Below are 24,237 nucleotides of genomic sequence, written 5' to 3' on the forward strand. Positions count from 1 at the left end.
AATGTAGTTAGTTCATTGTTTACTGTTGATTAAGGCCCCAGACTTAGTGAAATTACTTGCTAAATTCTAAATTTTTGTCTGGTGGAGATACAAATAATTTCTGTCTTGTGAAACAGATCATCTCTAAGATTTACAGCCTGTTGGGAATTAATCAGTTTAAAAAGAAAAAAAATCAGACTTGGCAACCTTGGGACTTCCCTGGTGGCGTAGTGGGTAAGACTCTGTGCTCCCAATGCAGGGGGCCCGAACCAGTGTTTGATCCCTGGTCAGGGAACTAGATCCCACACGCATGCCACAACTAAGGAGCCTGCCTGCCGCAACTAAGACCCGGTGCAACCAAATAAATAAATATTTTTTTAAAAATCTCATAAAAAACCCCAAAAAACTTGGCAACCTTATCCTAACATTTCTTTCTTAAATTGATTATATATACTGAATTTTTCAAATACTCTCTGAATCAATCATAACATCTTACTGGTTACCTCATTAATGATCTTTGACATGTGTTCATTTTGTATTTGCTGGATGATTATGATGTTACCTTTTTGAAAATTATCCTTTAACAGAATTTTTTTTTTCCTAGTATCCCTCCAAAAATATCTTGTTGAGCTTTTGATTGGAATTCATTTCATTTATAGATGCTTTTGGGGAGAATTGACATCCTTACAGTATGGAGATTTACTATCCAAGAACTAGTCTTTTTTTTACTTCGCTTAGTTTTCTTCATTTAGGTACTACACATTTTTTGTTCAGTTTATTCTTGGGTAATTTATGTTTTTGTTGTTAATGGGAGTTGTTTCCATTTTATTTTCTTATTTTCTAACTGGTTAATTTTTGGAATAAAAGAAAGTGTATGTGCAGGGTATGTTCTATAATTACGCCTTACTTTACTGAAAGTGAGCAATAGTTTGCAATAAAAAGGTTTTTTAAGCCACCTGATCATGTAAATAGTCTAAATATGGCAATTAAAAGGCAAAAAGTTTCTCATCACACACCAAAAAAAAAAAATTGCGACTATGTATGGTGATTGATAGGTATTAACTAGACTTATTGTGGTCAACATTTCACAATATATATAAATATCAGATCATTATTTTGTACATCTGAAACTAATATGTTTTATGTCAATTATATCTCAATAAAATAAAATAATATCCATAATAAAAATAAAGTGTGTGTATATTTATTGGATAACCTCCCATCTTACTGAATTCTTATATTATTTCTAATAGTTTTTTTTAGTTTTTTTAGATATACTCTAATATTATAATCAAATCATGATAATTTTGCTGCTCCCTTGCCAATAGTTGTAATTCTTATTCTCATAAAGCACATTTAGGGCTTCCCTGGTGGCGCAGTGGTTGAGAATCGGCCTGCTAATGCAGGGGACATGGGTTCGCGCCCTGGTCTGGGAAGATCCCACATGCCGCGGAGCAACTAGGCCTGTGAGCCACAACTACTGAGCCTGTGCGTCTGGAGCCTGTGCTCCGAAACAAGAGAGGCCAAGATGGTGAGAGGCCCGCGCACCGCGATGAAGAGTGGCCCCCGCTTGCCGCAACTAGAGAAAGCCCTCGCACAGAAACGAAGACCCAACATAGCAATCAATCAATCAATCAATCAATCTTAAAAAAAAAAGAAAAAAAATGTTTAAAAAAAAAAGCACATTTAGAACACTGTTGAATAATAAATGGAAGAGTGGCACCCTTGTTTTGCATAACATTATCATACTTGGTTTGAGGTGCAGTTTTTGAAGGCACTAGAGAAAGAGCGTGTTTTTAGTAAACTGACACAAAGGAAAGGTCTCCTTAAATAGCTCAATCTCTATTTTCACTTAGTTCTCTTCTCCTATTAATCGTACCTCAAACATTGACTCCTCTGTGTATTGAAGACAGGTCGGGAGCTCTGCTGATACTCAAGTGCTAACATACCAGCTTTATTATTGTTATATTAATCAACTCCATATAAGCAGCTGTAACGCTCTCTAAATTTACCTGCCATCTCAAAAAAAAAAAATTGCTGCTTTTGGAGGTAAAATAAGGTTTTTTATTTCTTTTTTTTTTAAAGTTGGATGTGCACTTAGAGAAAGTGGTTGGAACAGGATGCACCATTCCTGCTGCTCTTTCTACCAGGGTACCCCATCCAGGTGAAGGGAAGGGGCCAAACAAACAGCTTTCCCATGTCTGCCAAATGGTCCTTGTCACCGCTGTGGCCTTGCCAAGGGCAGGGCCCCTGCTATAGACTCTGTGGAGCTGAAAGCTGAATACAGAATACTTTCCTGTGCTTTTGGCCTGTGGAGCAGGCTTGTCTGGCCCAGATCACACTTGAATAGATGAAAAGAATCTGTTTTTGCCTTGGCCCTCGGCCTGCAGTGGAGGCCACAAAGGCTAGTACAGACACACAGGAGTGGAAGGGCAGCTAAGAAAGGAGAGAGAAAAGACTTAGGAGATTTTGAGACGAAATAAACAAACCATCAAGAACATTTCCAGCTGATGTAGATTACGAGTTATTCAAATGGCCCCTTTCCTCTTACTTGGAGAAGAGATGAAAATTGCAAAGAAAGTAGTTACAGCCTCCTGTGGTTTCACTGGAATCCAGTCTCCCAACCGCTTTAAGGAAATCTAGGTAAAAATAAAGTCACAGGCCTAAAGGTGACCCTGGGAGATGAGAAACATCGTGAACAAGATGGATTTCTCCCCCCTCCCCGCCCCAGCTTGATTCAGGAATTCAAGAGTTTAACCAAAGTAAGAGAAATGCCGGTTCGTGCATGATAATGATGTTGGGAAAACTAGCAGTGGTTTTTATCAATGTGCTTTGTTTGGTGGGTAATTGTGAGAAGCAGTCCCTTTGTTTAAAAGATGTCTTTGGAGTAGCTGAGAGCTTTCTACTCTGGTTAGAACCAATGAAATGGGATTTTTCACATCTGAGCAGTGACTGTGCCTAATGTTGCCGCCTGCAGGGCTTTGAACACAGTCCCAGGGATGCACAGGGGGATCTGTCTACAGCCCAAACCCAGGATGCAGCAAGGAAGTAGGGTCTGTGGGACATGAGGAAGCTCCATCCTTCTAGTTACCAGGTTGGTTACTCTTGGTTATTTCCACATGATGGGAAACACATGTTTTGGGAAAAAATAAGCAGACGATCAGGGCTATCAGAGACTATCAGGTGAAACCTCTTCTACATTTTTTCCACCAATTTAGTTCTACGCTTGTTGCCCGTATGCTTATTCCTGGTCTTTGCTGCTGCGTGGGGTAGTATTTTGGTATGTCAGGCGTGGGGACTGGAGTCCCCATGTCAACAACCTCCGGCATGCACGGTAAAATGCAGACTCCCAGGCCCCACCCTGGAACTGTTGAATCAGAATATCTGGGAGGGAAGAGGAATGTGCATTTTTAATTATCTCAGGTTTGAGAAGAACCAGGGCTCTGATGACACGAAGATACGAATTTAAACCATAGTGTTGCCGGGTGTTACGTGGTCTTAGGCAAATGATTTAACCTCTGTCTCAGTTCTCTGGGCTGCAAAGCAGGGATCATTATACCTACTTAATATTGTTGTTGCAAATATTAATTACTACATTTTTAATGAATGTACACAGGATAGCATGGAGCAGAGTAAGTGTTGATTCTACATCAGCGATTGTATTTGCTATCATCTCAATAAACCTTGAAGGTCAGAGCCTCCTGAGGGGCCGCAGGTCAACTGGTTTACACCTTACATGTCTGTCCCCCTTCACCCTTTGGTACCCAGTCCCCCCCGACCCCCGCCTTCATGAGCCAAGAAGAGCCAGCTGATAGAAGCCTTGGTCCTGATCTCGGGTGGCCTCGGCCTGCAGCGGCTTGAAGCAGGGTTTCGGTTCCCGGCCAGAGACTGAGGTCAGGTCGCGGCAGTGAGAGCGCTGAATCCTACCCACTAGACCAGTGGTCAGCGACAAGGCCCTGGCCCTTCGGCTTTGCAGAAATGAATTCCCACAAAGACGGAAAGTAGTGAAACAAGTAAAGTGTTTATTAGGAGAAAACAAGGGTACAGCACGTGTGGATAGACACACTGGCTGGGTCAGAGAGACAGTCGTGCCCTCGTGGTAGTTTAAATCACTTATATGGGCATTTCTTCCCGGTTTCCTTTGGCCAGTCATCTTGCTGTGCCCGGTTCAGAGTCCATATTTGGTACGTCTCAGGGTCCTCCCCTGTGTGCGTGCGCATCTCTCAGCCAAGATGGATTCCACCGAAGAGGCCTATGGGTAGTTGACATCACTCCCCTTTTGACCTCCAAGGAGCTTCCTAGTCGGGAAGGTCTCCTTGACTTCGGGAATGAGAAATATGTGGTGTCTTATCTTCTATCTGGGCAGGGCCCAGCCCCCTCTCTGGATTGTCCTGCTATTCTCTTGGAGTATTGGTCCACAGGGAACGAATCTCCAACTGCTTACCCTGGGGGAAGGGGTGGGGGGGGCGCCCATCTACCGCCTGCCTCAGTCCCAAGGTCAGAACAGACTCCCTTTTAGCTGTCGACCCCACTGCTCCCTGCTTGGTCCTCTTGTCTCTCTGCCCCTTGCTCTGGTCTCTGGCTTCCTCGTCAGCCTCCCTTGGCTGGCTTGTGATCCTTGCCTCTCTGTATCTGCGTGCTGTCTCTGTTTGGCATTACTCACAATTCTCTGTGGAAGGCTCCTTCATCCCTTCTCTTTCCTGTGGATCTACCAGTGGTGTGACTACGTCCTCAGTCCCTCGTCAGAGGAAGGGAATCCAGACAAACCACACTTTAAGCCCCAACTCTCTGTGAACTGACACACACACAACAGTAGAAAACAACTGGAGTATTTGCTTAAAAATACTGACCTTCTAGAGCTAGAGCCTTTGGTCCTTACTCCATTTTATGAAAGCCTTTGTATTTCCTTTTAAACTCCATTCCACTCTTTTGCTTTTCAAAGCCGAAAAGTGGGTCTGTGCTGAGCCTTTTCAGGAAGGAAGGTATGCTTGGTAGGGTGTGTGAGAACAATTAAAGCAGCATTGTAAGCAAGACAGCTTCCAACCTAAGGAGGTGGTGATTAACTGCTCAAAGCTTGAAATGCCAACTATGTGTGGGTGGGTGGTGATGATCTCTTTCTCCTTCTCTTTCTTCTTGTAATTGTGAAGCTTCAGCAATTGGGTGGATACTCTTCCCAAGAGAGCAGTATAGAAAAGAAACATCTCCAGCAAAGTTGTCCTTCCTCAGTGGTTGAGTGAAAATCCAAACGACATAAAAGGAGCCTGAAGTAATAACGTCTTCACTGAATCTCAAAACCCCAACTGTAAATGAATTCATTCTTATGCCTTTGTGATGGAAGGAGTCGGAAAATTTTACTGTCCTTGGTCTCCAGGTGTGAGATGGAAGGAATGGAAGCATTCAGTCATTTCCCCAAGGTTGCCCTGTGAGTCTCTGGTGGAAAGAGGACTTTAGTAACAGCAGCAATTAGCACTTAAGTACCTGGCAGGCCTTGACATTGCTGACCCTCAGTCTCTGGAGATGGACGCCACTTCTCTCTCTCTCTCTCACACACACACACACACACACACACACACACACACACAGGAAACTTCACTTCTCCTTAGGCTCTGCCTTTTACAGAGTAACCGGTATATTCTGATCACACACCTCAGAGACACACTGATTGGGACACGTGAATAAGAAGAACTATACCGTCTCCGTGGGGATCAGAACGCACCAGACCGGAATTCTGGAGCTGGCCGATCGTAGTTATGCTGCTTGGAAGTGAAATAAAAAGTGAGGTCTCAGGTTAATTCACTGACTATGCAGTAATGAAGACAGACTATGAGGTAAATAGATGTACATTTACAGAAAACCAAAAAATGTACAATATAAGAAACATGAGAATAAAATTAATGAGTATCTGGATCAGGTATTAAGGGAATAAGCCAGGACTGAGTGCATTTCCTATACTAAACTAAATTTAGGTAGTAATTAGTACCAAACAGCATTAACTGTGTTACCAACTGCTCAAGGATTTTAGTCAATTAAAAAGTACAACCTGAGTGGACTTTGGAACTTTTCTGGTTTGATCAGCCAAAACTTGGGGCTAAGGCCTGAGCCTGGAACCCAGCTTTGAGGCCCTTCTCAGGAATTCCCAAAGAGAGGTTTAAGTTGGAAAGCGTTTAAGGAGCGCCTCTCCCGGCACTCTAACTTTTTTTTTTTTTTAACATTGGCTTTTTAATTAATTAATTAATTTATTTATTTTTTGGCTGTGTTGGGTCTTCGTTTCTGTGCGAGGGCTTTCTCTAGTTGTGGCAAGCGGGGGCCACTCTTCATCGCGGTGCGCGGGCCTCTCACTGTCGCGGCCTCTCTTGTTGTGGAGCACAGGCTCCAGACGCGCAGGCTCAGTAATCGTGGCTCACGGGCCTAGTTGCTCCGCGGCATGTGGGATCTTCCCAGACCAGGGCTCGAACCCGTGTCCCCTGCATTGGCAGGCAGATTCTCAACCACTGCGCCACCAGGGAAGCCCCAGTCTCACTTTTTAACTAGACAAAATCCTTAAGCCAATGGCAGAGGCACTGAGCATGGGATTCTAGGCATCAGCTAGTAGGTGAGGGAAGACTTCAGACTCTCATGGGTCCATGATGTGCACACACTTTTAACATCAAAGATGACCCATCAGCCATTGCCAATTAGAGCAAAGAATCACAACCCTAGAAATATCCAACAATAAGAGAATCTTAGAGGAAGTATGTTTTGGACAGATGATCATATAAAAACAATGTAGATAAATATTTATCGACATGGAAAGTGAAAAAACTTGTTAAGGAAAAAAGCAGATTGCACACATTATTTTCAATATGATCTGTTAAAATTTTTCTATATAGACATGTTTCTAAAGATATGTAGGAGAAATGTACCAAAATCTTAATAGGGAATATCTCTGAACTGTAGAATTACGGATTTTTCCATTTTTTCTTTTTTTAAAAATTTTATTTATTTTTGGCTACATTGGGTCTTTGTTGCTGTGCACAGGCTTTCTCTAGTTGCGGTGAGCGGGGGCTACTCTTTGTTGCGGTGTGCGGGCTTCTCATTGTGGTGACTTCTCTCTTTGCGGAGCACGGGTTCTAGGCGCGCGGGCTTCAATAGTTGTGGCACACGGGCTCAGTAGTTGTGGCTCACGGGCTCAGTAGTTGTGGCTCATGGGCTCTAGAGCTCAGGCTCAGTAGTTGTGGCACACAGGCTTAGTTGCTCCACGGTGTGTGGGATCTTCCCGGACCAGGGCTCGAACCCGTGTCCCCTGCATTGGCAGGCGGATTCTTAACCACTATGCCACCAGGAGAGTCCTCTCTGTTTTTTTCTGCCATTCTAATTTTTAAACAATGAGTTTGTATTGTTTTATCTTTTTAAAAAATCTTTGTTTTTTCAAATACAGGACACTCCTCAGAATGTTCCTGAATAACAATACCATTTTTATTTAAAATAAGCACCAAGGCCCATACTTCCTTTCGCCTCCTCAAGTAAGGAGAGATTCATGGACAGCTTGGTAATTCATCAATCATTCATGTCTCCATTCATGATCCAGGTGTCGAGTATAGGAATTCAGGCTAAATAAAGCTGTGCTGCATCCCGAGTTCCTGCATAGAGAAGGCAGGAAATTTCCAGGGTGCGGGCTAGCAGGCAGTCTCCAATGGCAGTAAGCTACTGTAGCTTCTTTAATTTCACCCCAGATACATCTAGAAGAGCAAGATATTCTTTGAGGTGGGACAGCTCAGGTCACCTCCTTGGGTTCCTGCTATTGCCCCATGAGGGTGGTCTCTGACTCTTTAAAGTGATTCCCTGACATAAATTCCTAGAAGCATAGTCTGCTATATAAAAGTTATTTCTGAGAAACAGTCACTTCAGCCTGAAGACCCGGTTTAGAGGCTGTGCATCAGCGGACGACAGTTACATAACAGTTTGTCTTTGTTTCTCCGGCCATCTGTGACCTCTCCACTCCTTCCTGCTGACACGATCCCCAACAGAAAAATAAAATCTGTGTAGTCTAATGTACCTCCTTCCCTCCTGAGCCTTCGCGGAGAATAATAACAGCAGCTGCATGACTTTTACTTGATGTAAATACTTTATTTACTTTCGTATTTAATTTATGCATCGGTCCAGTGTTTGCACAGCTGTTTGATGTCTGTGTGCCCATAGATTAGCCTTTGCTGATTGGATCCATCTTAAACTCTAAGCATTGAGAAACGGAGAGGGCTCCCTGTTCACTTTTTTTTACGCAGCCTCCAGCATGATACCATACAGATGAAAACTTAATTAAGAATTCCAAGATTTAGGCATCTCCTTGAAGATATCTTTCTCCCTTGATAAAAAGAAAGACCAAAATTTCCTGATCTGCTCAGGGAAAACATGATGGTTGACTTTGTTTTCCTTGTAAAAGGACACCATTGTCATATCAAGGTGACATTGTGGAGGTCTTTTCTCCCCCCAAAAGTGTACCAAATGGTTTGGCAGGCGTGGGATGTGAGAGCCAGCCTGGATGCAGGGCTAGTAATTAAGGGATGGGTTGGGACGGAAAAATTGCTCTTACTGAGGTTTACTTGCCCATCAAAAAACCAAGAAAGGACTGGGTAGTGAAATGGCAATGGTTTGGTTAACACATATACTGGAACTTAGTTTGCACTCCAGTACCTGAATGTGGATTTGTTTTTGATGCTGTCTTGTGGGAAGAGTCATGGTCAGCTGCACCAGGTATGGTTACTAGAGGCAGTGGTGGGAATGCAAGGGCAAGGACCCCCCAGTCTTCTCCCCTCCGGTAGGAGAGAGGAGGGAAAAGGGTAGACAGGGGTTTTTCTGTTTGGCTGGGCTCTCTCTTGTAATGTACAGATAACATTATGCTTCAATAACATTTTTGTCAGTTTTATGTGACCTGGCCATCATCAACTGTTTATTTAAAAAAAGAGCAATAATAAAGATCAAGTACAGGGACTTCCCTGGCGGTCCAGTGGTTAAGACTCCACGCTTCCACTTCCACTGCAGAGGGCACAGGTTCGATCCCTGGTCAGGGAACTAAGATCCTGCATGCTGCACGGCATGGCCAAAAATAAGAGATCAAGTACAGGTTGAATTTTAGGCAGAATTTGAATCTCTCTGTGCCTCAGTTTCTCTCAATATTAATAGTGCCTCGTACCTGTTGATAATACCTTAGATCTTGTAGTAAAAGGTGAATCACAAAGCACAGAAAACTCTGAATTACCTAAAGTATAACTTTCTCAGCTGCTTGACCTTCTCTATCACTGTTGCAGTATTCATTTTTTTTTTTTTTTTGGGCTGCGTTGGGTCTCCGTTGCTGTGCGCGGGCTTTCTCTCTAGTTGCGTTGATCGGGGGCTACTCTTCATTGCGCTGTGCAGCCTTCTCATTGCAGTGGCTTCCCTTGTTGCGGAGCACAGGCTCTAGGCGCGTGGGCTTCAGTGGTTGCAGCACGTGGGCTCAGTAGTTGTGGCTCGCGGGCTCTAGAGTGCAGGCTCAGTAGTTGGGGCGCACGGGCTTAGTTGCTCTGCGGCATGTGGGGTCTTCCCGGACCAGGGCTCGAACCCGTGTCCCCTGCATTGGCAGGCGGATTCTTAACCAGTGCGCCACCAGGGAAGTCCCCGTAGTACTCCTTAACAAAGTATTTTTTTTGCCATGAGTAAGATGGTTGTCATTGCTTTTTTGTTAAAATTCATCAAGAACTAAAGAGAAATACTTTTAAAATTAGATCATGACTCAGGAAAGAAGGAGTGAACTGGTAAGTTTGAGTCTGTTATCAGCTTTGCTTGAGACTGGCCTTTTTTATCACTCTGAGGAGTAATGCTGTTTGTTTTCAGCATGAAATCCGTAAGAGAAAAAATTGAGAAGGGAACAGGGAAATGATATTTTGATAGGGTAGTTTTATTGTTTTGTCTGATGTATTATGATCCCTAACCCCCAATGTATTTAGGGATCATTCATATTTAAATACAAAATACCTTCCAAAGCCAAGTGCAAGTGGTTTTATAAAAACAGTAAAATGGCATATTGGATTATTCTTCTCAAGTTGCCCAGGAAACTTAGCATTGACTGCATTAAGGTTCAGAAACATAGGTACATTCTCAGCCAACATGTATTTTGAATATAGCAGGGAAACACAGATGGTTTAGACCTTCTGAGATGCATTAAGTTCTGGAAACTGGAAGCCATAAAAGACAAAATCGTGGGAGGGGAATTGCAGGGAGCACCCTGGGGAAGAAGCAGCCCTGGAGTTGAATGACCTCCCTTTGAACTCTAGCTTTCCCAAGTCACTTTCCCATGCACTTCCTCAACACTGGTTTCAATTCTTTAGATCTCATAAAAGGCTTTGGGCCTGGGAGCATCACTGCACAGCTGAGAAGAGTGCTGATTCAGGCAGAGCTCGGAGGGAGGGCTGGAGCACGTGGTGAGTTTACAGTGAAATATTGTGTGAGCTTGAGTGACATGCATGTGTATGTGTGAGTGTGTGTGACTGTGTGCGTGCATGTGTGTGTTTTCTCACGAGGAGTAGTGATATCTCACCACGGTCACAGCCACCAATGGGAGATTTAGTTTCCTCCAAGTCACCTCAATTAAACATACATTTTAAATAAAGCAGCATGTTTGCATGAGAGATGCAGCTTCAAAAGCTCCCCGAGACCTGATTCCCCTTCCAAACATTTCGCTGCCCCTTAAGGATCTCATATATAGAAATGTTTGAGTTGCTTCTTTGTTCATTCTTTCATGAGCCGCCACATAATTTTGCTTGATAAGAGGTGGAATTAATACTTCTACATAAGCTTACATTTCAATGCAATTCCTTTCACTTCCTGGTCTAAGTTCACATCTGACTATAAAATGGATTCTGTAGAGCTCAGACAGTGGGTGATATACTCGGGTGACTGTATCTTGCTTTGCTACCTCAGAATGTTTTTTTCTGATCAATTTAGAAATGTTGAGTGATTTTCATGAGTCTTTAGTTGTATTTTAAAAATACATTCATTTCTTCCTCATTTCAAAATATTAGACAAAGAAGTTTGGGAAACATAATAATCATGGATAATTTCCAAATTTCCTTTCTTCCAAAACTTTTTCATGATAATTAAATTATTCTACTTTTATGATACCCAACTAAAGAAGAAATCGAGTAGGCCCATTTTGCAGATGGAAAAACAGATGTTAATTGACTTGTTCAAGGTTACATAGTGGGATAAGATAAAAAATGAAAGGGACAACTAGCCTCTCCTTAAATTTACCACATTCCTTTTCAACATGGTGATTATTTCAGTTGGAAGTGAAAAGGCACTTCATTTAATTTGCCTTTGATTTTCTGTGCCTCTTGATATGTAACTTCTACATTTCAAAACCTAATTGCAAGGTTAGACTATGATTTTGCCTTATAGGAATTAGATTATTCATTAATGCCCCTCTCCATTGAATCTTTATATAATCTTAGATTTCCAGTATAATTTGTTTTGATTTGATTTGCAGTGAATTGCAAATGATATAATTTTATAATTTGCACTTGTTCCCACTTGCAGTAAAGATACATCCATAGCAATAAAGAATGGCAGAAAATAAGTGAGGATATAGATCCTGTATTCTGACAGTACCATTTATTCATGTATTAGGCAACATGGATACAATGGTGAATAAACAAAGTCCTGCCCTATGGGATGTTCATTTTAGTGAGAGAGGCAAATAATAAATAATCAATTTCAAAACACAATCATGGGGACTCTCCTGGTGGTGCAGTGGTTAAGAATCCGCCTGCCAATGCAGGGGACACGGGTTCGAGCCCTGGTCCAGGAAGATCCCACAGCCCACGTGCCACGGAGCAACAAAGCCCGTGCACCACAACTACTGAGCCTGCGCTCTAGAGCCTGTGCTCCGCAACAAAGAGTAGCCCCCACTTGCTACAACTAGAGAAAGCCCACACGCAGGAATGAAGACCCAACGCAGTCAAAAATAAATAAATAAATTAAAACAAGCAAACAAACACAATCATTGATAAGTGCTGTTAAAAAAAAATAGCAGAGGAAGGGGACAGAGAAGGCAGAACTATTTTAGAAAGTAGTTGAGAAGGTTAATTTAAAAGCCAGGAAGAGGGACTTCCCTGGTGGTCCAGTGGTTAAGACTCCATTGTTCCAATGCAGGTGGCACGGGTTCGATCCCTGGTGGGGGAATAAGATCCTACGTGCCACCCGGCTCAGCCAAAAAAAAAAAAAAAAAAAAAAAAAAAGCCAGGAAGAGGTGGTTCTCCCTGGTTTAAAGACCACGTAGCTGGAAAAGAGTGAATGGAGAGGTGAGTGTCAGCTGAAGAGATTTGCAAGGCTGGAGAAAGGACTTTGGATTTTATTGTAGTGTTATTAGAAGCACAGAGCACTGAAGAGTTTTGAGCAAAGAGAATGACTTCTTACTCATATTTTAAAAGAAATTCTCTGGTTGCTGAGTTGAGACTGGACCATGGAGGGGTAAGAATAGAGGTAGGAGACCACTTAGTCATCCAGGGGAGAGATTGTAGGGGGCAGACGTGGGTGTTAGCAGTTAGGAGGGAGGGAAGAGATTGGATTCAGAATATGTTTTGAAGGTAGAAGTGGAAGGATTTCCTGCTAAAATGAATGTGGTGTTTGGGAGAAAGGGTTGTTTTTGTGCTGAGATGGGGAAGACTTGAAGGAAGCAATTTTGGGTGTTGGTTTTAATACAGAAAGTCCAGTGTTCTGCTTTGGACACATGCAGTTTGAGATATTCAAATAGAGAGGTCACGGAGGCAGCTGGGTATAGGAGCCCAAAGTGCTGGCGAGAGGTCAGGGTTAAAGATATACATCAGTGAATGGAGGCTATTTAAGGGCAAGGGCTGGGAGAGACTGCCTTGGGAGGGCGCGTGGAAAGAGAAGAGGAAAGGCCCAAGGTCAGAGCCGTGGGGCAGTGGACATTTAGAATTCTGGAAGTGGAGAAGGACTCAGTGGAGGAGAGAGCAGTAGAGCTAGTATCTGGCTAAACATTCAAAAGCAGATACGTAGATAGGTACAGCTGGTGTTAAGGTTTAGAGTCTGGAAGAAAAAAAACCTTTGTGGGAGAACAGCCAAAAGTTCTAAATTATTGTGATAGAGGCTAATGAACCAAAATGTGACCGGGAGAGGACAGAAGAGGGGAAGTTTATCATTTTAATGACTGCCCTGGGGATTCAGCACTACTGACCACTTCCTAAGATGTTGCCCAGTAGTAGTTTCTTGTGGTAAAGGGTTCAATGTTTAGAGAGGCTACTCCGTGGGCATCCAGCTTAGCTAGGAGGATGCTATACACAGACAACACACCTTTTTCAAAAATCTATTTTGTTATCCCGTTTAATGGGGACACAACATGGAGCTGGCCCTTTGGCCAGGAAGAAAATAAATAAACAAGGCAATGTCAAATGTCACTTTGGGAGAATTCTCTCTTAAGCCTGTCTGGCTTTCAGCAACTCATTTTTCTCAAGTCAGCTGTTGAGCCTTCAGTTTGGGGATGAGAATAAGCTTTCTCTCTCTCCCTTGCTCAAATTTCCAGGTTCTCTCTAAAACTCAAGGTTAGGCAAGCAATGCAGTCGTCTCTGTGGCTCTCTGCTCTCTGTGCTGGCTCGACTTGTCTGCACCGTGACACTGCTTCAGTGCCTGGAGGGGACTGCAGTGCAACAGATCTGAGATGCCAGGAGTGAGCCCAGATGCTACCGTCAGGAAGATGACAGTGTCAAGGCCGAGAAAGGAGGCCAGGGGGAGGCTTCCGACAGCTTCAGAGACAGAGGGAATTTGCCTTCTCCCCGGCTCCCCCCAACCCCTCACCGTGAGAATACTGAATCAAACTATGACAAATGCAGTTATTTACTGATTTACATCCAGACAGGCTTTTTCTTTTTTTAGGGAATGTTGCAATTATTGGAATATATGTATTGAATCACTAAAGGTGTTACTAGGACAGAGGTAATTGGTTACAGACTCTGAAGCACCAACTTCAGATGGCTGCAGAGTTGCCCAGAAATCACAGCCTTCTGTTTATCTGCAGGTATAGCAAGAATAACTACTTACCTGTAGGCTATCTGGATGCTTCTTTCTAAGGAGGGGCAGTGCTGGCTCAGAACGAGAGTAAGGAACATCAGCACCCTTGAGCTCGCTCAAACACCCCTGACATCTGGAATACACAGAAGGAATCCATTTCTTCTTTCTCTGAACTAGACAGAATACCAATGGGGGGAAAGTTACCAAGATGTTTTGAGACCCTGGAATAGAGTATCTGTGTCATCCAATGTATGTAGAGATCCCAGTTCCTGTAGGTATTATTCACCTTCTCCACCAGCTGAGCATAAACCATTTAACATTCGGTCAGTACAGCTGAATTTGGAGGTGTGCTGGCCAAACTCTGGGATGTGAAGTCTTTCTGAAAGAATACAGAATGTCATTATCTTAGCTGAGAGTAGCCAAGGGATGAGAGCCTTGGGCCAAACTCCATTCTCACGGTGACTTGGTTGAATGTCCCATCCTGACCTCCTCTTGACATCACAGGAGATTTCATGTTTCATGCTCACCAATCCCTGGGAACAACACAAGCTATTAAATCCCTCTCTGCATACTCTTCTCTCTCTGGCAGAGATGGCTCTCTGTGGCCAAAAGGTGAACCCATGGAACTCCTGCAGTTTGGAGAAAGAGTAATTTTTAAACTGTGTGTTTGTGTGAAGTCTAGTTTTCTTCATTCACCTGGCTGTTTCTCCAGCATTTAGGAAGTACCCATTAAGACCATTACAGATCCTAAGTGTACCAGTTTCAAGTAGATGGCTACCATACCAGGATACATTTCTTTTTTTTTTTTTTTTTTAAAGAAATTCACGTTCGTTTGTTTATTTATTTATTTATTTATTTATTTATTTATTTATTTATTTATTTATTTATGACTGTGTTGAGTCTTCGTTTCTGTGCGAGGGCTTTCTCTAGTTGCGGCAAGTGGGGACCACTCTTCATCACGGTGCGCGGGCCTCTCACCATCGCGGCCTCTCTTGTTGTGGAGCACAGGCTCCAGACGCGCAGGCTCAGTAGTTGTGGCTCACGGGCCCAGTTGCTCCGTGGCATGTGGGATCTCCCCAGACCAGGGCTCGAACCCGTGTCCCCTGCATTGGCAGGCAGACTCTCAACCACTGCACCACCAGGGAAGCCCCAGGATACATTTCTTTAAAGTACACGTCTTTCAATTCTCCCGTCCAACCCTGTGCTTCTATGGGAAACTCATTCCATCCTTTCCCTCCTTCTCTGCTAGAAAACATCTAGAATTTTGGTCTTTAAAAAAACTCTGGTTATACTGAAGTTGGCAAGAGTGAGATTATTATGCATGTTCACTCCCTAATTTCTCTCCAGGATGTGGTGAAACCCTGCTTCACGTCCATGCCCTTGAAATTCTGCTAACTGTGGTCAAGGCCACGTTTTATATTCAGTGACGCCCACTGAAATGACTAAACGCTGAGTGGACCCGAATCTCTGCAGTGACATTAGATGATGCAGTATTTGGCATGGGTGGGTTTGGGTACTGGGTTAAATTATGTAGGTTAACCCCATCCCCAACGTTTAGAATCCAAAGGCGTCAGAAGGAGGGAAAGGTACAAATATAAAAGAAAAAGATCGAAACAAAAAAGGGAGGATGTCAAGATCTGTTCTGTTACACAGACGCTTGTTGCAGGTCGAAGTGCCGCGCAGCCTTCAGAGGCTGAACAAAAGGAGCCCGGGAAGAACCAAGGGCAGTGCCATCTACGGGCAGGGGTTCACTTGTCTCCTGGCCATGCACCTTCGGGGGTTGCTACTCTTTCACCCTTTCTTGTCCTTCCTCTCCCCTGCCAGGTCACTTCCAATCTTCTGGTCCATAACTCTGAATGAAGAAGACAACCAAAGGAACTTTTAGGCCCCGATTCCAAATAATAACCGATGCGAGTTGATTTTACACCAATATGCGCAAGAGATGGAGAGACGAGGAGCTTCCCGACTTGCGGCAACGCCCCCTCTCCTCCGCCGCGCGGTGACAGTACCCTGGGGTCAGCTGGCAGTGGAGAGGAGCCACTGCCATAGTCTCGGAGGATGTCTCTTCCTGCTGCTGCTGCTGCTGCGGCAGGTTCAGTGTTTTTGCACCGCAGCACAGTGCAGAAGCCGAGGCTGCAGACCTCGCCCAAACCCCCGAGCCGGCGTCCGGGCCGCGTTCCCGCGCCCCGCCGGCCCCAGAGCCTCGGGGCGGGGGGGGGCGGGGACGAGCCGCGCGCCTCTCGCCGCCCTCCCGCCGCGCACGTGCGCTCCCGGGACAACGGCAGGCGAGGTCCGGGCGCGCCCCCGCCGCCCTCGGCCGCGCGCGCGCTCCGCCCGCCCTCCTCGCGCGTGCTCGTGCCCGCGACGACGGCGGCGCGCCTCTTCTCCCCGCTGCGGGCGTCGCGGGCGCTGGAGGAGGCGGAGCGCGGGAGGCGGAGGCCGGGCCGACGGCGGGCTCCGGCGGGCGCGCGCGCCGCGAGCGGGGCGGGGGCGCTGCGGGGGCGGCCCGAAGGCGACGGGCGAGGGGCTCGGAGGCGGAGGACCGCGTCCCCGGGGCCGACTCGGCCGGGTGAGGGCGAGCGCGGTGCGTGTCGGAGGTGGGGACTCCGAGGCCGCGGCCCGGAGCCCGGCGTCCCCGCCCCCGAGCCTGACGGGGCGACGCGGCGGGATGAGGCGCTGGCGCGGGGGGCGCCCGGCCGAGCCCCCGCGGCTGCCCTGGGCGGCCAGGCGCTAGGCTCGGCGCGCGGGCGGTGCTCGGCAGCGGCGAGGACCGGGACGAGGACGAGGACGAGGAGGAGGAGGAGGAGGAGGGCGTCGGGCCCGGCGCCCCGCAGGGCAGACACGGAGCGGCGAGCGGGGCGCAGCGACGCCGCGGCGGCGCGGCGGAGCCGCGGGGCTCGGTAAGGCGGGGGCCGCGGGAGGGCCGGGGGCGCCGGTGACGTGGGCAGGCGCCGCAGGGGAAGGTTGCGGGGGCCTGGGTTTCCTTGTCGGGAGAAATTCTTTTTAAAGTAAAGGTTCGGGATCGAATGTTCTTAGAAGGCCATCTCGGGTTTCCTCCGTCCCCGCCGACTCCCTCCCCGGCCTCCCGGGGCGGACCGCGCTCGGGCCTCTGCCTCCCGCGCCCGCCGCTTCCCCGCGGCCTCGTCGGAGCGGGCCGGGCGGTTCCTGGCCTGCTGCGGCGCTCCGGACCCGAGGCGCGGGCGGCGGGCCTGGGGGCTCCGGGGGCGTCCTCGCCGTGCCCGCCCCCTGCCGTGCTCGCCGGCGCACCCGTGGAGTTTTCCCTCTCATCTTTCTAATTGGCTGAAGTTGCCACTGCACATTGGACGGTGCTGGTGACTTAGTGCCCTTTTCCCCCGCCATCACCCCCCACGCCCCCGTTTTGCCTTTCTCGTTTTGTTGACTTGAGTAAATATTCATATTAAAAAATTACCCAAACAGATGACGAGAAACGGCAGAGGGAGAAAGTCAAAGCTGATTTTTTAGCTGTAGTCTACTTCTGGACCCTTTATAACTCCACCTTCTGTTGCTGAAGCTTAAGGAAGGTGGGGGGGGGGAGGAGGAAGAGACCCCCAGCAGGATGCTTGGGATGCAGTTTGATAGTTATCTTTTAGGAAATAGAATTTGGAGCATTATAATTTTGATCCGCATGCAGAATTGCAGTCTGCTTTTAAACTGCTCGGGGCACTGCATGATGCTACATGGGTAGCTGGCAGCTGGGCCACATTGCATTGTTGTCAGCACCTCTTTTATTTTCCATTCTTTCAGAGTTTTGTTTGGCACAGATTTAGACCTTTTAAGTCAGTCTGAATGGGAATAACTTCTGATACATTGGTTGCTTTTGTAAACGTTGTCTGTATCTGTATTTCTGTTGGAAGAAAAAAAGCATATGGTGCTGGAGTGCCGTGGCTCTTAAGAGTCCAGAAAATGTGCTAGTTTGAATCAGTAATTGAATTGGTTGTAATGTTTTTGGGTGGTGACTGTTGTGATTCATTATTTTTCCTTATTGGGTAAATTGAAATCTAACTCGGAATCTTGACATTTGGTCCTTGAACTTGAGAGTGAAGGAAATAGAAGCTTTAATTGCTGCTACAGCACGACCTCAAAGTTTTTCAGGCCCTCATTGGTGTGAATTATTTTTTAATAGGGCTGTTTGTGAAGATGGGATATTATGATGTTGTGATTACCATTTTCAGGAATACCTGGAGTCTACTTCATTCCTAAAATTGGGTGTGTGATGCTTTATAGAATAAGTATTCTAGAACGGTGTGAGGTTGGAACTATGCTCAAGCTGGTTATCTTCATACCATCGTCCCTATAGCCGTCCGTGGAATAAAGCAGCACTTTGGACAGAGACTTGTCCAGACCTAGCTGGGGTGGAAGCCCAGTTTTTTACTGTATGGTGATGCACATTGAAGTGGGTGATAGCGTGTAAGTGGGCCACAGAGGAAATGTTAGTTGGAAGAACCTTCGTTGGTTACATAACTTTTTGTTTTCTAGGGAGAGACCAAGAAGCAGACAGGCAGGCTCAACTGTCATTAGAGTCTTTGATGTTGGTTTGAATTCCAGTAGTTACGTTCCTCTTATTTTCTTTTCCTAACCTCCACGTTATTTTCCAATCACCAGAAGCTATTCCACAGTTGGGCCAAGACTTTAATGGCAGTTCATTCATCTCCATTTCTCTTTCCCTTATTCTCTGTTCAGATGACTTGTTCAGCAGTTTCCCCTTTCTAAGCTGGTCTGGGTGTACTGTCTGCGTAGTACACATAGATTCACTGTTGAGTCTAAATGCATTTAACAAATGTCAAGAATTAGCAGCTGTTTTCTTCAGAAGACTGTGATAGCAGAATAAAAATCGAGTGAAATGAACTAAACGTTTTCATTGCATTTAAAGATTTTGACAAACATTCTTGAAAATCTTAAGGGTTTAACCCATTAATGTGAAATTTGATGTCCATGGAAGTAGTTAAGAGGCAGCGAGGACTTGAAATCAGGTCGTAGTTGCAGTTATGCTGCTCAGTAGCTGTGTGGCCTCGTCCCTGCTTTGGGCAAGTTATTTACATTTCTGAGCCTGTTTTCCATAGGTGTAAAATGGGGATGAGAAGGCTTGCACTGTCTTCCTTACAGAGGAGGGGTCAGATGAGAGAAAGGGTGTGAAAATGCTTTGTAATACTTCTTATATGCGTAAGGTATTACTGTCATTACCTATAAACTTAGTATTGAACTGTTTTAAATGTCTTAATATCAGTTTTAAAAAATGCACGTAAGGAATTAGAATGTGTTAGATCTCTTTGAGTTCCAGAATCTTGTGATTCTATTTCATTCTTAGGAAATCCATATGTGGTGTCTACAGTTTTGGACTCCGGAGTTTTTGATTATTTTGGGACAGATGTCAAGTTTATTGAGACTTTGAGCTTCTTTAAAGTATCAGTTCAGAATATTAAAGGAGATTACAAGTTAGGAGTTATGAAAAGAGCTGTTTAGCAAAAAATATTTTATATTTGTCTGCATTATTTAGGACAGACATTGGCAAAATTCAGCATGTAGGCCAAATCTGGCCTGCAGCTTGTATTTTGTATGGCCTATGAACTAAGAATGAAAAGTTTTTAAATGGTTGAAAAAAATAAAAAGAATATTTCATGATGTTCAAGTTACATGAAGTTCAGATATCAGTGCTCATAAATAAAGTTTTATTGGGATACGGTCATACTTGTTTATGTATAGTCCGTGGCTGCATTGGCAATACAGCAGCAGAGTTGATTTCTTGCAACAGAGACAGTATGGCCTGCATAGCCCCCAAATTTTAATAGCTGGCCCCTTCCAGAAAAAGTTTGCCAATCTCTGATGTAGGACTTAAAATTTTTGCTTTACCTAGCACAGAGTTATTTCCTATCATAGCATTATAGGGGTTAAAACCTTTCCCTGGAAAGGTACTAATTTTTGCTTTGGAGTCAGATAGACTTGTATTTGAGTACCAGCTGTGATATAAACTTTGATCCTGGACAAACAAATTAACATCTTGGTGTTCAGGTACCTCCTTTGTAATCAGAGAATATAGAATCTGTCTTAGAAGGTTGTGGTGATGATTAAATGAAATGTTACATGTCAAAGCTTAATACGATTTAGGCATACAGTAAGTACTTAGTAAGTTATACATGACAGTGATCATAAATTCTGGTGTAAACAGTAACCCTTAAATATTGCACATCACCTTGCCCCAGTATTGTAGAATTGTTCTCCTGAGTGGTATGCTACTTGGTATGGAATTTTCTCCTTTACTGAAACAATTAGTTCAGTTACCAGCTGATAATTGGAATAGCTTGAGAAGTTTCCCATATGTTGTACTGTATTTTTATTAATCACTTGCTTATTTAGATGATTAAGAATGGGTGAAAAGGTAATTCTGCTCTGTTTTTCAGAGATCCTGGTTCTTGATAATTTCTTGGTATTAATGTATGTTTGCAAGCTGAATTTAAATACCAGTTCTCTGTTGGTTTTGGTGTTTCCTGTTTTTATTTTTTTGAGAAAGATATTTGAGAAAAAACATTAAATAAGGCCAAGGTTAGATAACTTTTTTAATGTATTTGACACTCTAAGTCTTCCTTATGATTTGCATTAGCATCTCTCTAATATCCTCTTCAGAATTGGAATAATAAAACTTAATTTTTTTCCCTAAAGATAGACCTAGTGTACTATCTAGAAGCTTCGATGTTAAGCTGCTTTCTGAAGTATTTGGTTTAAATTATCTTCCAATTGACAAATTGGATGTGCTTCCCAACTTCAAGTGCTGGTTTATTTAACATTAATCCTAAACTAAGAGTGAGCAAATAAACAGAGGCCATTGTTCTGACTGAGTCAAACAGAACAGAATTGGGGCCAGTGTGACTCCTGCCATCCTACAAATTGTGCAGTTTTACACCTTGGATGTTGCTTACATGCAGTGGGATGATCCAAGGGAGACATGGGAGGGCACTCATGCTGTCCCCATTCTGTCCTTGGTGGGGCAGAGGGCCTTTCATCAAACTGTAGAGCTGCAGCCCCTGGAAAACTACACTGCAGGGTTCTAATTGTAGCACCTCAAAAACAGTAGAGGCCTAAAGAAGACCCACGTGGAGACAGTATTCTCTTTTGAGGTTAAAACATATAAACAACAAAACCAACCAGAGATTTCCTCTTTGAAGAGATGCAGGTTGAGAGGGGATATTCCCCATGGTAGCAAAATGTAAAGATTTGGTAAAATAGGTGTTTATAGTTTCATAGTATACCTGGACAAGGGGACTTCCTTGGTATTTAAAGGAGATTGTTTTAGGAAGGTAAAAGGAAGTGAGAAACAAGGTGTTTGGTTTAATTTCTCATAAGAAATTTATGAATCAGAATGTTCAGAGTGGAAGTAGAATTCTGATTTTCAGGGAGATCCTGTTATTTGGCTTATGATCATATATTTATTTACTACTTTATAGTATACATTAGTATTGGAGGCTGTGGAGATGGAAAGCACTGAGTGGGAAAGCATACGTGACCCACGTGGTATGATATGTTTACGTTGTCTCTGTTAGGAAAGATAGGCACCACGCTCTGGGGAAGAACTCTAAAATAAATATTCCATTCATTTTCCCTTAAAATAGTAAAATTTTTATTATCTGGGGTTCAGCCTTGTGGTCTTGGGCAGGCCATTTGATTGCATTGTTTTTATTCCCTTGTGTGTAGGATGGAAACAGTAATTCCTGTTCCTCTTTTTATTGGAGAGGTATATGGTAAAAGGACTCAAGATGAGTAGTATTTTCAACAGTTTTGAAGAACATATTATGTGTACTTTTTTTTTTTTTTTAATTATTTATTTATTTTTGGCTGTGTTGGGTCTTCGTTTCTTTGCCAGGGCTTTCTCTAGTTGCGGCAAACGGGGGCCACTCTTCATCGCGGTGCGCGGGCCTCTCACCGTAGCGGCCTCTCTTGTTGCGGAGCACAGGCTCCAGACGCGCAGGCTCAGCAATTGTGGCTCACGGGCCTAGTTGCTCCGCGGCATGTGGGATCTTCCCAGACCAGGGCTCGAACCCGTGTCCCCTGCATTGGCAGGCAGATTCTCAACCACTGCGCCACCAGGGAAGCCCTTATGTGTACTTTATAAATTACCTAGTATATTAAGGACAGACAAAGGAGATTTTTGTTTAACAGAAAGGAGATTTGAACTTGAAGTCAGGACCTGGCTTCTTGTCTTGGCTCTGCTGTAAATAATCTGTGACTTTGGACGAGTAATTCATCTCTCTAAACCTCATTTTCCTTATATGTAAAATGAGGGGTCAGACTACAGGTCTGTAAGATCCTTTCTTGCTCCAAAATTCCATGATTCTCTGATTTTTTTTTTTTTTTTTTTTTAAAGTAGGGACCATCCTCTTGCACTTGCCCAGTTTCCATTGACCTTCTACCTGAGGAGAACCTGAAATCCAGTGGTCTTCCGGATTCGGTAACAATCCTGGCTCCGGTAGGATGCAGGAAACCAAATCTCTTTTATCAGTGAACTGAAAAGTATCCATTCAGTACAAGTGAGTATTTTGTACCATGCTAAATGCAGTGGAAGATAGATATGAAAGAAGGTGGCATTGAGTCTCTGCCCTTAGGAAGTGTTCATTCCACTGGGGAGATAAACTATATTATGAAAAAGAATATCTATAAAAGAGTAGACAAGGGGACAGTGGGATGATCCCTGATCTGGCAGTTCGAGGACTTGGGTGTACTGTTGGAGAGGATACTTTGTGGCTTTATGGCCTTGTGGCCTTGAACATTTGTAACATGAGCTTTGTAGACTGTCTCCAGCTCTGAAATTTGGTCATATTCTCTTTGACAGAGAGGCAGCATCTTTGAATCAGCCTGTTAGGAGACAGCTCAAGTGAGAACTGCTCAGTCCAGGCCAGATTTTTATGCTCATTTTGCATAATTGCTTGATTTACTGGATAGAAGGAAAGGGTTACTTTAATTTGCTGGAAATGCATTCAAGGGGCAACTTTTCTTCTGGAAAAGTCAAGCATGTGAGAAGTGACAAGAGACCAAAGTGTCCCTGCTTCTGGATCAATAACTCTGAGCCCTGGATCTCATTCATTTTTCCCTTCTTAAGGCTTTCACTCCTGCCATTATTTTTTTCCTTGAATTTTCATTCTCTCCTTACTGGATCATCTCTCTTAGTATGCAGACATGCCTTATATTACTCGCAGCAGTGATGATTAACTGTTCACCAAATGCCATTCTCTGCAGCTTCATTTCAGTAATAGGGCCCTCAGGTTTGCTCTGGCACATGGATGCCCAACTAGACTACATTTCCTAGCCTCCCTCTTACAGCTCGATGTGACCACATGATGAACTTTGGGTAAATGGATATGACCAGAAGTGATGTGAGTGATTTCTGTGTCATGGCCTTAGAAAGGAAAGCAGGTTGCTTTCTGCTTCCTCTTCCTTTCTGCCAGGAGAATGTAGTGCTGGTGCATGTTATTCAACCTTGCTGGTGAGAGCAGCACTTTAGGGGGGATGGATCAGTAAGATGGGTCCTCGGATGGTCTCGTGGAGCAGAGCCGCCCTACTACTGCTCACTTATCTCTGGGTGGTTAAGTGAAAAGGGAATACAGTTTTGTCTTGTTGGAGCCCCTAATACCTTAACTGAATAAATCACCTCTGTTAAACCAGCCTCTCCTCCACCTTATGTTTCCCTTCAGCTGTTGCCCAATTTCTTTGTTCCCGTTTGCAACAGGAGAGGTTTATGTTTGCTGTGTCTACTTCCTTACCACTGATTCTCTCTTTAGCCTGATCCGTTTGAGCTCCTGTTTCTGCACTCACTGACATTGTTTTTAATCAAGGCTGCAACGACCTGTGTCTCGTCAAAGCCAGTGATCAGCAGTGTCTATGTCTTATTGACCTCTCATCAGCATTTCACATTGGCCAACTACTTTCTCTGACCTCGTAGCTACTCATTCTCTATGTCTTTTTGCAGCTTATCTCTACCCAACCCCCACTCTAAAATTTGGAGTGTCCCTGGGCTCTCCTCGTGTGATTTCATCCATTTTCATGGTTTCAGATACCCTTTATATGCTGAGGGAGCTCAGATTCCTTTTTTTTTCCCCCTTGAGCTCTAGACTCATCTAACGCCATTCCTCCACTTGGATGTCTAATAGACACCTCAAATGTAACGTGAACAAAGCAGAACTATGAGTTACTCTTTCTTTCATTTGCTCTTCCCTC

General features: G+C 44.4%; 1 protein-coding gene across 3 annotated transcripts in view; it reads left to right on the forward strand.

Moving 5' to 3' along the window:
• The first annotated feature begins 16,456 nt into the window (after positions 1 to 16,456).
• The window catches only part of ARHGAP32 (Rho GTPase activating protein 32), a 277,525-nt gene continuing 269,744 nt past the window's right edge, over positions 16,457 to 24,237 (forward strand). Inside the window, exons 1-2 of one of the 3 annotated variants that reach the window (XM_036859505.1) lie at positions 16,457 to 16,916; positions 22,391 to 22,553. The gene's annotated coding sequence lies outside the window, so the exon portion shown is untranslated. Of the gene's footprint in view, positions 16,917 to 22,150; positions 22,554 to 24,237 lie in introns of those variants that run through there. The other 2 variants (XM_036859507.1, XM_036859508.1) reach the window with 2 other exon arrangements.

Source organism: Balaenoptera musculus, chromosome 8, assembly GCF_009873245.2.
Source record: "Balaenoptera musculus isolate JJ_BM4_2016_0621 chromosome 8, mBalMus1.pri.v3, whole genome shotgun sequence".
Classification (NCBI taxonomy): Eukaryota; Metazoa; Chordata; class Mammalia; order Artiodactyla; family Balaenopteridae; genus Balaenoptera; species Balaenoptera musculus.